General features: G+C 40.1%; 1 non-coding gene across 1 annotated transcript; it reads left to right on the top strand.

Annotated features, from left to right (window-relative positions):
- Positions 1-9,979: 9,979 nt before the first annotated feature.
- On the top strand, positions 9,980-10,086 carry LOC141634600 (small nucleolar RNA R71). The gene has a single exon (XR_012539327.1). It is a non-coding gene; the product is annotated as a small nucleolar RNA R71 (small nucleolar RNA).
- The last annotated feature ends 501 nt before the right edge of the window (positions 10,087-10,587 follow it).

Below are 10,587 nucleotides of genomic sequence, written 5' to 3'. Positions count from 1 at the left end.
ATTATAGAAGAAATGGCTACCCATTATGCTGAATATGGGAATCCGAGAAGTGGTACTAGAACGGTCTCTACAAATAATAGTGCACTTGTGGCTCAACTGGAAGCCATGAATGCAATATTTGATAAGTTTGAGTTGCAGGCCGCGGGGAATCAACAGACGGTTCACTTGTTGACTAAACAAGAGACCGTCTCATGTGAGAGATGTGGTGGTACATATGGTCATATTGCATTGGAATGCTTAGCTGAGAAGGAGCAAGTCTATGCCTTTCAACAATTCAGGCAAGGAGGCTCATATTATAACAACCAAGCCGAAGTTCATCTGAGGTGGACTAGCCAAAATATTTTGAATCCTACACCTCCACCACAGCAACAACAAGCCTATCAGCTGCCGCCTCATAAAGCTCAACAACAAGGCTATCAAAAGCCTCCTTCTTTCCCACCGCCGCAAAAAGGTGCCTCTTCTAGTGGCAATAATGACATAGCCGAGTTGAAGTCGATGGAGCAATCTTTGGCCATCCAAATGCAGAAAAGTGACCAAGCAAAGGATGCTTCTATCAAATTGCTTGAGTCCCAAATGGCTCAACTGGCTAGTAAGCAAGCTTCGAGACAACCCGGTCAATTACTGTCACAACCTGACAAGAAACCACATGAGACGGTAAATCTGATCAATTTGAGAAGTGGTATTTCCTATGAGGGACCCAAAATATCAAAAGAGAATGCTGAATTTTCTGACTCGGGGATGGAAGCTACTGTTCAAGGAAAGTCGTCGTATGACGAAGGAAAGACTGACTCGTCAAAAGTACTCGATCGAGGGATTGCTGATGGTCGATCGAGTACATTTGCTGAAAAAGTGGTCGATCAAATGGATGAAAGTGCTCGATCGAGCAGTGAGGAATAGAGGGACCTCGATCGAGTAAATCAAAGTGCTCGATCGAGCACTATTGCTAAGAAAACTGCTCGATCGAGAGGTAATATTCCTCGATCGAGCAATATCAATGCTGAAGATGATGATTCGTCGTTAAAGTCTACTTTGAACGACGATAAGAAGAAAAATGAAGACTCGTCTACTCCAATTCCGGTCCCATTTCCAGGATTATTGTAGAGCAAGAAGATTGAGCAACAATTCGGTAAGTTTGCCGAAGTTTTGAAAAGTCTTCATGTTTCCGTACCATTTGCCGAGTTACTAACCCAGGTACCAGCCTACATGAAATTCATGAAAGATATTTTAGCACGTAGGAGGCATATAAATGACCATGAGACGGTGGCTTTAACTGAAGCGGGCACTGCCCTTATTCAAAATAAGACCCCACCTAAGTTGTCTGACCCGGGTAGTTTCTCTATACCATGTCACATTGGGACCCATTTAATTGATAATGCTTTGTGCGATTTGGGAGCTAGCGTGAGCGTTTTACCATTGTCTCTTGCCAAGAGGCTTGGTTTGACCAAATTTCATTGTACCAATATGACCGTTGGTCGGACTCACTTGGAGCTTAATTTTCGGTTACTTGTCGTTAGGAGCACCTAGACCAAAACAATATTTATAACTTCACAAACAACTCTTACTATTAGTAAAGAAGTAAGTAAAGGTCGTATCCCAAGGGACGGGTATTGATGTAGGATTTTCGATTGCAAGTAGCGGTGTCTAGGGGTGTCACGATTTGGGTTGAGATAAGAAGATCACTAAACTAAATAGCAATAAAAGTAAATAAGCAAGATGATTAAAATGAGATGTAAAGAATTGATTAAAAGCACTAGGGTGTCATGGGGTCATAGGGGATTCATGGGAATTGATCATACAAACATACTCTCAAATTATAAGCAAGCAATTATTGTTGTGATGGATCGAGTTGGTTTATATCTTACAATCCTAGGAAGGTTTGGGTCCCGGAGCCGAATCGATTAGATTGTACAACACCTACAAGTTGACTTAATCCTCTCTACTCAACTATATGCATGGTCTAATGAGACTCGAGTTGGTTTAAGTCTTACAAGTCTCATTGAAAAGGTAAGTGATGGGTAAAAAATGCAAGGATTCATAGGCTCGCATTTCATCAAACATAACATGTGCATAAGTTGAGATCACAACAAGCAAGCAAATAAATTATGAAAACATATTAAATTAAGAATGAATCATCCCCCATGTTGGTTTCCCCTAATTACCCATTAACCCTAGTTAAGGAAACTACTCACTCATTGTCAAGTCTAGCATGTTAACAAGGTTGTCAATCATATTAACAAAGCAAAACATGATGAATAAATGAAAATGATTAACAATAATTAAAAAGGGATTAAGAGAATTATACCTACTAATGATTCCAAAATAAAGCTAAGAATAATAGAAGTACTTGATGAATGATTGGAAGGTTGTCAATCTCCCAACAATAACCCAAATAATCTTCAATTACCCAAAATAAAATATGAACAAAAGAGAAATTAAGGAAATGAGATTTGTATTAATATTTGATTAGAAGTTGATTACAAGATTAAGAAGAGATTAGAATGATATAAACTACACTAAAGATTGATAAGAAGAACATGATTAATCTAATTAGACTAATGGGGTATTTATAGTGGGGATTCGGTACACAAATTAGGGTTTACTAAGGGCTTAAATGATGATTAAGTCCTTGAGGAATCGCTCCTCTCCGAAAAAGACGCGGGTCTCCTTTTTGCTGGTCTTTCAAAAATATGCGCATCTTTCATGGAGCAAGAAGAGGACGTATGGGCCTGTAAGACAATCCGGGCGTCCAAGGGTCGGGACGAGCGGATTCTGGGGTGGATGGACGGGCGAATTGATGCTTGGACGAGCGGATTGGGGCGTGGTTGGATGGGCGTCCCTATGGCAAAGACGCTCGGATCTTTGCAGTCTTGGACGGGCGTCTTTATGGTTGGACGAGTGGATTGGGTTCCAGCCTTCCTTTTCTTCTTTTCTTCCTCTCTTCTTCCAATAATCCTCTGGGATTTAGTCGGGGATGCAAGGATTTCTTCATCATTGCCCATCTACTATAATATGTACAAAGGCCTTCTAGTCTTGTCTTCTCTTTGATGCTTGGTCATTAGATTCGATCAATTTAGCTCTATTTTGCCATGAAAATGCAAGGTTTGCACTCCTCTCCTACCAAGGAAACAAAACCGCAAAGAATATGAAAAACAAAGGACTGAAGATAGTAAATGACCCAAATATGCACTAAAAAGCATAGGAACGAGGCTAATTCGGGGACTAAATATGCTCAAATGATGGTCACATCAATTATCCCCAAACCAAACCTTTGCTCGTCCCGAGTAAAGAGGTGACAAAATTAGGACCCTTATTTAAACTATCCTACTAATATAGCCGACATGAGACAATTAGCGGGTCTCACTCCGCCCCTTCAACTCACAACAAGACAACCATGAGGTAGGATGTCTTCTTGCAAGGCAAGGTGGGTCTTGCCAAAATGGCGACACATCCAAATATTAAAGCACACAAAATCAAGTAATGGATGCATCTACAAAAGAATAGCCACTTTCCTCATCTAAGTGGCGGAAATTATCTACAAGGGAAGCAATTCAAGGGTACACACTCCTTCATAGATGCAATTTCTTCAAACTACTAAGCCTAGAAGGATACCAATAAATCACCTCCAAGTTGTGTCAAGCTAGGGTACCTTTGTCCTCAATCGTTAAATGCTTTTGTCAAGAATAGACTCCCTATGGTGTTAGAAACATTGGAGGATCGCGGAATTCGCCCTCTTGCCTAGACAAGAAGAAGGGTCGTCCCCACTCTACCATGCACAAAAATGGATATGATGGATAAAGGGATCGACAGTATTTGAGTTTCATTTGGGAGTTTGCTTTTTGTTGTTGTTTTTCCCCCTAATTTCTTGTGGCATATAACATTTGAGAACATTTTCTTTTGCCATTTCTTTTGATGTTTGGCATTTCAATACTTGACAATTTTTCAACTTTTTGCATTTTCTTTTGAACATTTTCAAAGTCACCGCATATGTAATGAGGGTGCTTATATTTGAAGCATAAGAGTTTTCATTTTTGTTACTCCTCTTTTCTTTTGATGCAGTTTGCAAACTTTTTCTTTTCTTTTCTTTTCATTTCTTGAACTCAAACTTTGAATAATTTCTTTTTGTGCCCATTCCCTTTGATGACAAAAATATGGTAGAACATGGATGAATGATGGTTGCATGGTTTTAAGGGTCACCTTGGAATAAACGGTAGCCAAGGAGTTATCACACCACAAGGTACTCTTGACTAGGCCTTAATCCATGGGTCAAAGGATACTAGCATGACACATCCTAGGGTGTTTTACAAGTATTCTAACAATCAAAGTCTTAAGAAGAAAAAGCATCTACTAGGGCCTATATACACTTGTCAAGCTTCCCAAGTAGACGGTTTCACAAAATTTTTCTAACATGCAAACTACATGCCATGATGCAACTAACATTTATACATCCTAATGCATATGATTCTATCAACTAGTATGCCAAATAATCTAAATGCAATCCTAAATTCACATTGTTTTTACCGCATCAATCAAAATAAAGCCACATAGTCATTAACATAAAAAGGAAAAAGGAGATTGGAAAGATCATACCATGCGGTCTTCAATATCCTCATGTCTCGGATGTGGCGTAGTCAATCAATGTGAACAAGGATGAACAAACACAATATATACAAAACAATATATACAAGACTACACTAAAAAGGAAATGAACATGTTTTTGATTTTTTCAATTTTTCAATTTCTTTGGATTTTTCGAAATTTTTGATTTTTATGGATTTTTGAATAAAATTCAAGTTAGAATTTCTCATCCCCACACTAGTATGGGCATTGTCCTCAATGACCAATACGATAGGAAATTATGCAAGCATGATGCATTATTTCTAAACTAAATGCAAACTATACTAAGCTACACTACATGATGCATGTGTTTTTGTTATGGCGGAGAGCATAATTTAAATTAGCTCCCGATGCATATGCATGGACTTCCCCAAACCAAAATAGACATTATTTCTAACATCTTGAATTTCGGGGTAGTTCATGCACATGGAATGCAATGCATGAAACTACAAATTGTCATTTTGGATTTTACAAGTTGGGAACAAGGAAAAGAACACCTTAATGAAGCCAAGGTATTAGTCCTCCATGTTGCTAGGACTTCCACAAATAAATGATCAAAATAAAATAAAGAAAACAAAAGAAGTAGACAAACCATAAGAGGGGTGAAAGAGGGTAGGAGCCTCTAAGGTTTGCTAATCCTCTATCATATCATCATTATCATCATCTTCCTCCATAGATGTGGAATCATCTCCACTCCCACTTTCACTTCCTTGCTCTTCCTCACTTTCTTCTTCCTCTTCTTGAGCTTCTTCTTCTTGAACCTCTTCTTCTTCACCTTCTTCATCAACATTCTCCTCTCCACCCGGTCTTCCACCACTAGAGGTTCTAGGAAATAAAACTTCCTTATCCGCCCAACTAGGCAAAGGACATGATGGATCAAGAAGTCCTTGCCGAGCTAGATGTAGGAGGGGCGGATATTGGGCCTTGTAAGCATCCACTCTATCATTGTAAGCTTGCTTGTGCATTTCCCTCATGAGTAGAGTCATGTAATCATTTCCTACCTCGACATCCTTGGGTTTGAACTCGTGATACTCAAATGGGTAGGGTGGTGTGATAATGGAGGAGGAGGGCTCGTCAATCTCGCCTCTTTGTTGTTGAATAATATACTCGGTCTCCTCGGAGAGTGGAAGAAGGTAGTTCGGTCGGTGAACACTCAATCGGAAAATCTTTGAAGGTAAGGTGAAGGATATAGCTTCATTGGTTAACCACCCATATTTGCTGTCAAGAGGATCATGCTTGACCCACTTAAACTTGTGAATCATGGTGTCCAAGTCAATGAGATGACCTCCTTTAACCGCCACATAAGTGTTGTCTTTGTTGAAATTTGGGTTAAAGTGCTTGGCCAAATGGGTAACTAGTCCTCCATTTACAATGAAAGCGGTGCCCTCTTTACCACAATCGACATTAAGCCATCGTTCAACCAAAAGTCTTAGAGCATTATATGGCTTAGTATATTCCCTTCCTATGTTTAAGGCCGACTCAAGAAGAACACAATCGAGCTTGGTAAGATGATTAGTGCCATTTCTTGCTATCAAAGTATTCCGAATGATCTTATGCCACACTCTAATGCCCGGATGGTTGACTAATAGAACACGACAATCATGAAAGCGCACAAATTTCTTTCCGGAAATTCCCTCCCAAAGAGGAGCGGGGTCATACTTGTCAGGGATCTTTGTATATTTCGGGGTATCGCTAAGGCCTAAAATCTTACTCAATTCGCCATAAGTGATGCGTCTATCAACATTTGCAAGACGAAACTCAAAGTGGGTTCTAGTCTCCACCCTTGTGACTTTCAAGGAACTCAAAAGCTCCAAGGTGAGGGAGGGGTATGTCAATTCTTTCATGGTAAACAATTTACCCAATCCCATAGCCTCAAAGAAGGTTTTGATTTGTTCAAGAACACCCAACTTTGTCAAAGCATCTTCACAAATAAATTTTGTAGGCATAATGGTCTTCTTAGCAAAGTGAACAAAGTTATCCCTATGAGAGTCGGAAGTGAAAATTACCTCCGGATAATTGGACAATTGCTCAATGACCGAAGTTGTTGATGTTGTAGCTTCCATAGGGGGCCTTGTTAAACCTCCAACCTTGCCTCATGGACTACCAATGCCTTTGACAATTGTTTTGCTTGAAGAGTTTGTTGCCTTTTTGAAAGTGTCTTCTTTAGAGGTTCCTTGTTACCTCCTTTAGTTCTTGCCATTCTTGATTATACCAAAGAAAGATTGAAATCTTCAATTTTTAGTTATGCCCAAATCGATTTAAGATAAAAGAATATTGCTTTGTATCTTAAAAATCGACTCAAAAGTTGAAGATTTTGGTGTTTGAATCAATTGTTGTTGTAAAAGGAGTGATTAATTTTTGTAGTGAGGAAGTTTGGATTTGATTTTGTTGAATTTGGTTGAGGAAATTTGGTTTTGTTCATGTAGAGGAGGACGGTTTTGGGGGGTTTTCGGTTTTGGCTAGTGTTTGAATGTAGAAGAAATGAAAATGAATGAGGGAAAAGGGTTTAAGAGACCCGTTATATTTGAAATAGCATCAGGGGACGAGCGGACCAAGGACTGGGACGCTCGGATTCTTCGTGTTTTGTCTCAGGAAACGACGCCACAGGACGAGCGTCTTTCGGCAAAGACGAGCGGATTCTTCAATTTGAGACGAGCGTCTTCCTGGACGGACGCTCGGATTCTGTTACAGGGAGATACCTTAAAAGTCAATAGCAGAAAGACGAGCGTCTTCTCTGTAAGACGAGCGTCCTGAGTTAGACGAGCGGATTCTCAATTGAGATGCTCGGATTCTGTGACAGACCATTTTTTTGAATTCTGCAGCTCTGCCAGCCGTGTGGATTGTATCTTGGACGCTCGGATTCCTTGACGATGAGCGGATTCACTTTTGGCTGCTCGGATTCCTCCTTGTCCACACGTATTCAAGTCCATCCGTGGGCGCTGCATAACCCGTAACATTTTCATTCTTCAATTCTCGTGTTCTTCATTGTAGGGGCACTACAAAGGCATGAATAGCTTAGGCAATTGCTATCCCCACACTAAGTCAAAGCACTACACATTAATGAAATCATAAGTCCCTCCCTCACTTCTCTCAAAATGATGAATATCTTGATCAAGGCACAAAAATATAAGTCCAAAAATGACAAAAATGCAATGTAAAAATTAAAATGCAAGTTAGGGACTTAGAATATTTACAAATGGTGGTTTAGGGAGGACTCCACCAAACTCTCATCCAATGTGAGATGTCAAGGGGGCATGTTCAAGGTGTTATTGATGTTACTCAACACCTTGAAGAAGTAGTCAAAAGCTTGTTCATTGTCATGATAAAGGTTCCCAATAGATCTTTGCACTTGTTGTTCTCCGTGATGGTCTTGGTTCATAGCATTACCAATGTAGGGATTGAATATCCCTTCGAACTCATCATCCCAAAGACCACAAACTTCGTCTACTTGATCATTAAAAATTTCTTGAGTTGATAGAGACAACTCTCTTTCTTTCTTGTTTTGGCCAATGAGGCCATCCTCTTCACTTGTCATGGGTGAGATTTTCAAGCTCTCTTTGTTGCTATTCCCTTGCTCTTTTGATGGAGCATTATCAACTTTCTTTTTCCATTGGAATTCCGACTTCTTCTTATCATCCTTCCGGCTATAGTGATCAACCATAAAGCATGGTTCATGCAAACGGGGAGCTCTCATGGTCTTGTCAAGATTGAAAGTTATGGTCTCGTCTCCCACTTCTAGAGTAAGCTCTTCGTGCTTCACATCTATCACCGCACCCGCGGTGTGCAATAAAGATCTACCTAGGATGATCGGAATATTGGAGTCTTCTTCCATGTCAACAATGACAAAGTCCACCGGGATGAAGAATTTGCCGATTCTCACGGGAACATCTTCCCATATCCCTAACGGTGTCTTCGTCGATCTATCGGCCATTTGGAGTGTGATGTTGGTACATTTAAGCCCTCCCGTCCCTAGCCTTTTACTAATCGAATATGGCATAACACTCACGCTTGCTCCTAGATCACACAAAGCCTTGTTTATCGTGGTGTCGCCAATGGTACACGGTATTGAGAAGCTTCCCGGGTGTTTAAGTTTCAGAGGTGAACTCCCTTGAAGGATTGCACTACTCACCTTAGTGAAGGCGATAGTTTCAAGCTTCCGGATCGAATTCTTTTTCGTAAGGATGTCCTTCATGTACTTTGCATAGGCCGGCACGTGATTGATTAATTCCGTAAAAGGAATCGAGACTTCCAAATTCTTCACAATTTCCATGAATTTTCCAAGTTTGTCATCAAACTTAGGCTTAGCTTGACGGCTTAGGAATGGAAGTCTAATCACAATGGGCTCCTTCTCCTTGGCCTTTTCTTGACTTTTCCTTGAAACTTCTTCTTTTGTTGGTTCATCTTCCTTAGAGTTTTGCACAACTTCTTCTTTGTCACTAGCTTTCACAACTTCATCCTCAACTTGCTTCTTTGGTCCTTCATATCTCGTACCACTCCTCAAGTGAATGGCACTAACCGTTTCATGTTTTGGGGGATTATCTTGAGGTGGTAATTGCCCCTTTTGTCTTTGAGAGTTTGAAGATGCTAGTTGGGTCAATTAAGTTTCCAACATTTTTGTGTGGGCAAGGATTTGTTGATGGTGATGTCCTTTGCTTGGCTATCTTTTTGCATTTGAGTGGAAAATTCTTGTTGACTCTTTTGCATTTGGAGGACCGCTTTTTGAACTTCAAAACCTTGGTCATTTAGTTGATTGTATGGAGTTTGATTTTGGTAACCTTGGTTTTGGTTGAAAATGGGTTTTTGATTTTGGTTTCTCATGGGAGGTGGGGTGTATGTTTGTTGAGGTTTTTGAACATTTTGGATTTTGTATGAGAGATTTGGGTGGAATTTGGTGCTTTCATTGTAATAGTTGGAATAAGGGGTACCACTCGTGTATGCTTGAAAAGCATTCACTTGTTCATTTGTTCCCCTACATTCACTTTGGTCATGTCCCAAAGTTCCACAATTCTCACATATCCCACGTGGGATTGATGAAGATGCTACCATGGCATTAACATGATGCTTTGGTGATTTTGAGGCTTCTTCAAGTTTAGCCATAGCCTTCTCAAACGTTAAGTTGATGGTATCAATATGAGCACTAAGTTGAGCACCCAATTGAGTAATAGAGTCCACTTCATGCTTTCCTCCTCTAGTAGCCTTGGGAGATCTACTATATTGTGAATTATGGACCGCCATTTCCTCAATCTTGTTCCAAGTTTGATTATCGTCAGCTTCGCTGAACATACCATTTGATCCCATGTTGAGAATGTTTCTTGAGTCTTCATAAAGACCATTCCAAAATTGTTGTACCAAGAACCACTCGCTAAGTCCATGATGAGGATATGAGCGACAAATTCCTTTGAACCGCTCCCAAGCTTCATACAAAGATTCTTCATCCCTTTGCTTAAAACCCGTAATTTGAGCTCTTAGCATGTTAGTCTTTTCCGAAGGGTAGAATTTTTTGTAGAAAGCTAGAGCCAACTTCTTCCAAGAGTCAATTCCAAGAGTAGCCTTATCAAGGCTTTTCAACCATTGTTTTGCTGTGCCGATTAGAGAAAAAGGAAATAAGACCCATCGAATTTGGTCTTGAGTCACACCGGTTTGTGAAATCGCATCACAATAGTCACAAAAAGTTTCCATGTGAGAGTGAGGGTCTTCACTAGGCATCCCCCCAAATTGGCTTCTCTCGACTAATTGGATAAATGCGGATTTAGCAATGAAATTTCCGGTTAAGTGTTGTGGTGTGGGAGTACCATTGGGTAGGTTCTCCTCGGTTGGTACGGAATGTGATGAAAATTTAGGCATTGTGGGTTTATTTTGTGATTGATTTGGTGTTGGGTTCTCCTCACCTTCTCTTGCAAAAGGGTTGATGAACTCAATAGTATTTGGTTGAATATCTACAACCTCACCAATACCTCTCAAAGTACCTCTAAC

Source organism: Silene latifolia, chromosome Y (assembly GCF_048544455.1).
Source record: "Silene latifolia isolate original U9 population chromosome Y, ASM4854445v1, whole genome shotgun sequence".
NCBI lineage: Eukaryota > Viridiplantae > Streptophyta > Magnoliopsida > Caryophyllales > Caryophyllaceae > Silene > Silene latifolia.
Note: the sequence above shows the minus strand (reverse complement) of the source record. Positions and strands in the feature narration are given on the sequence as shown.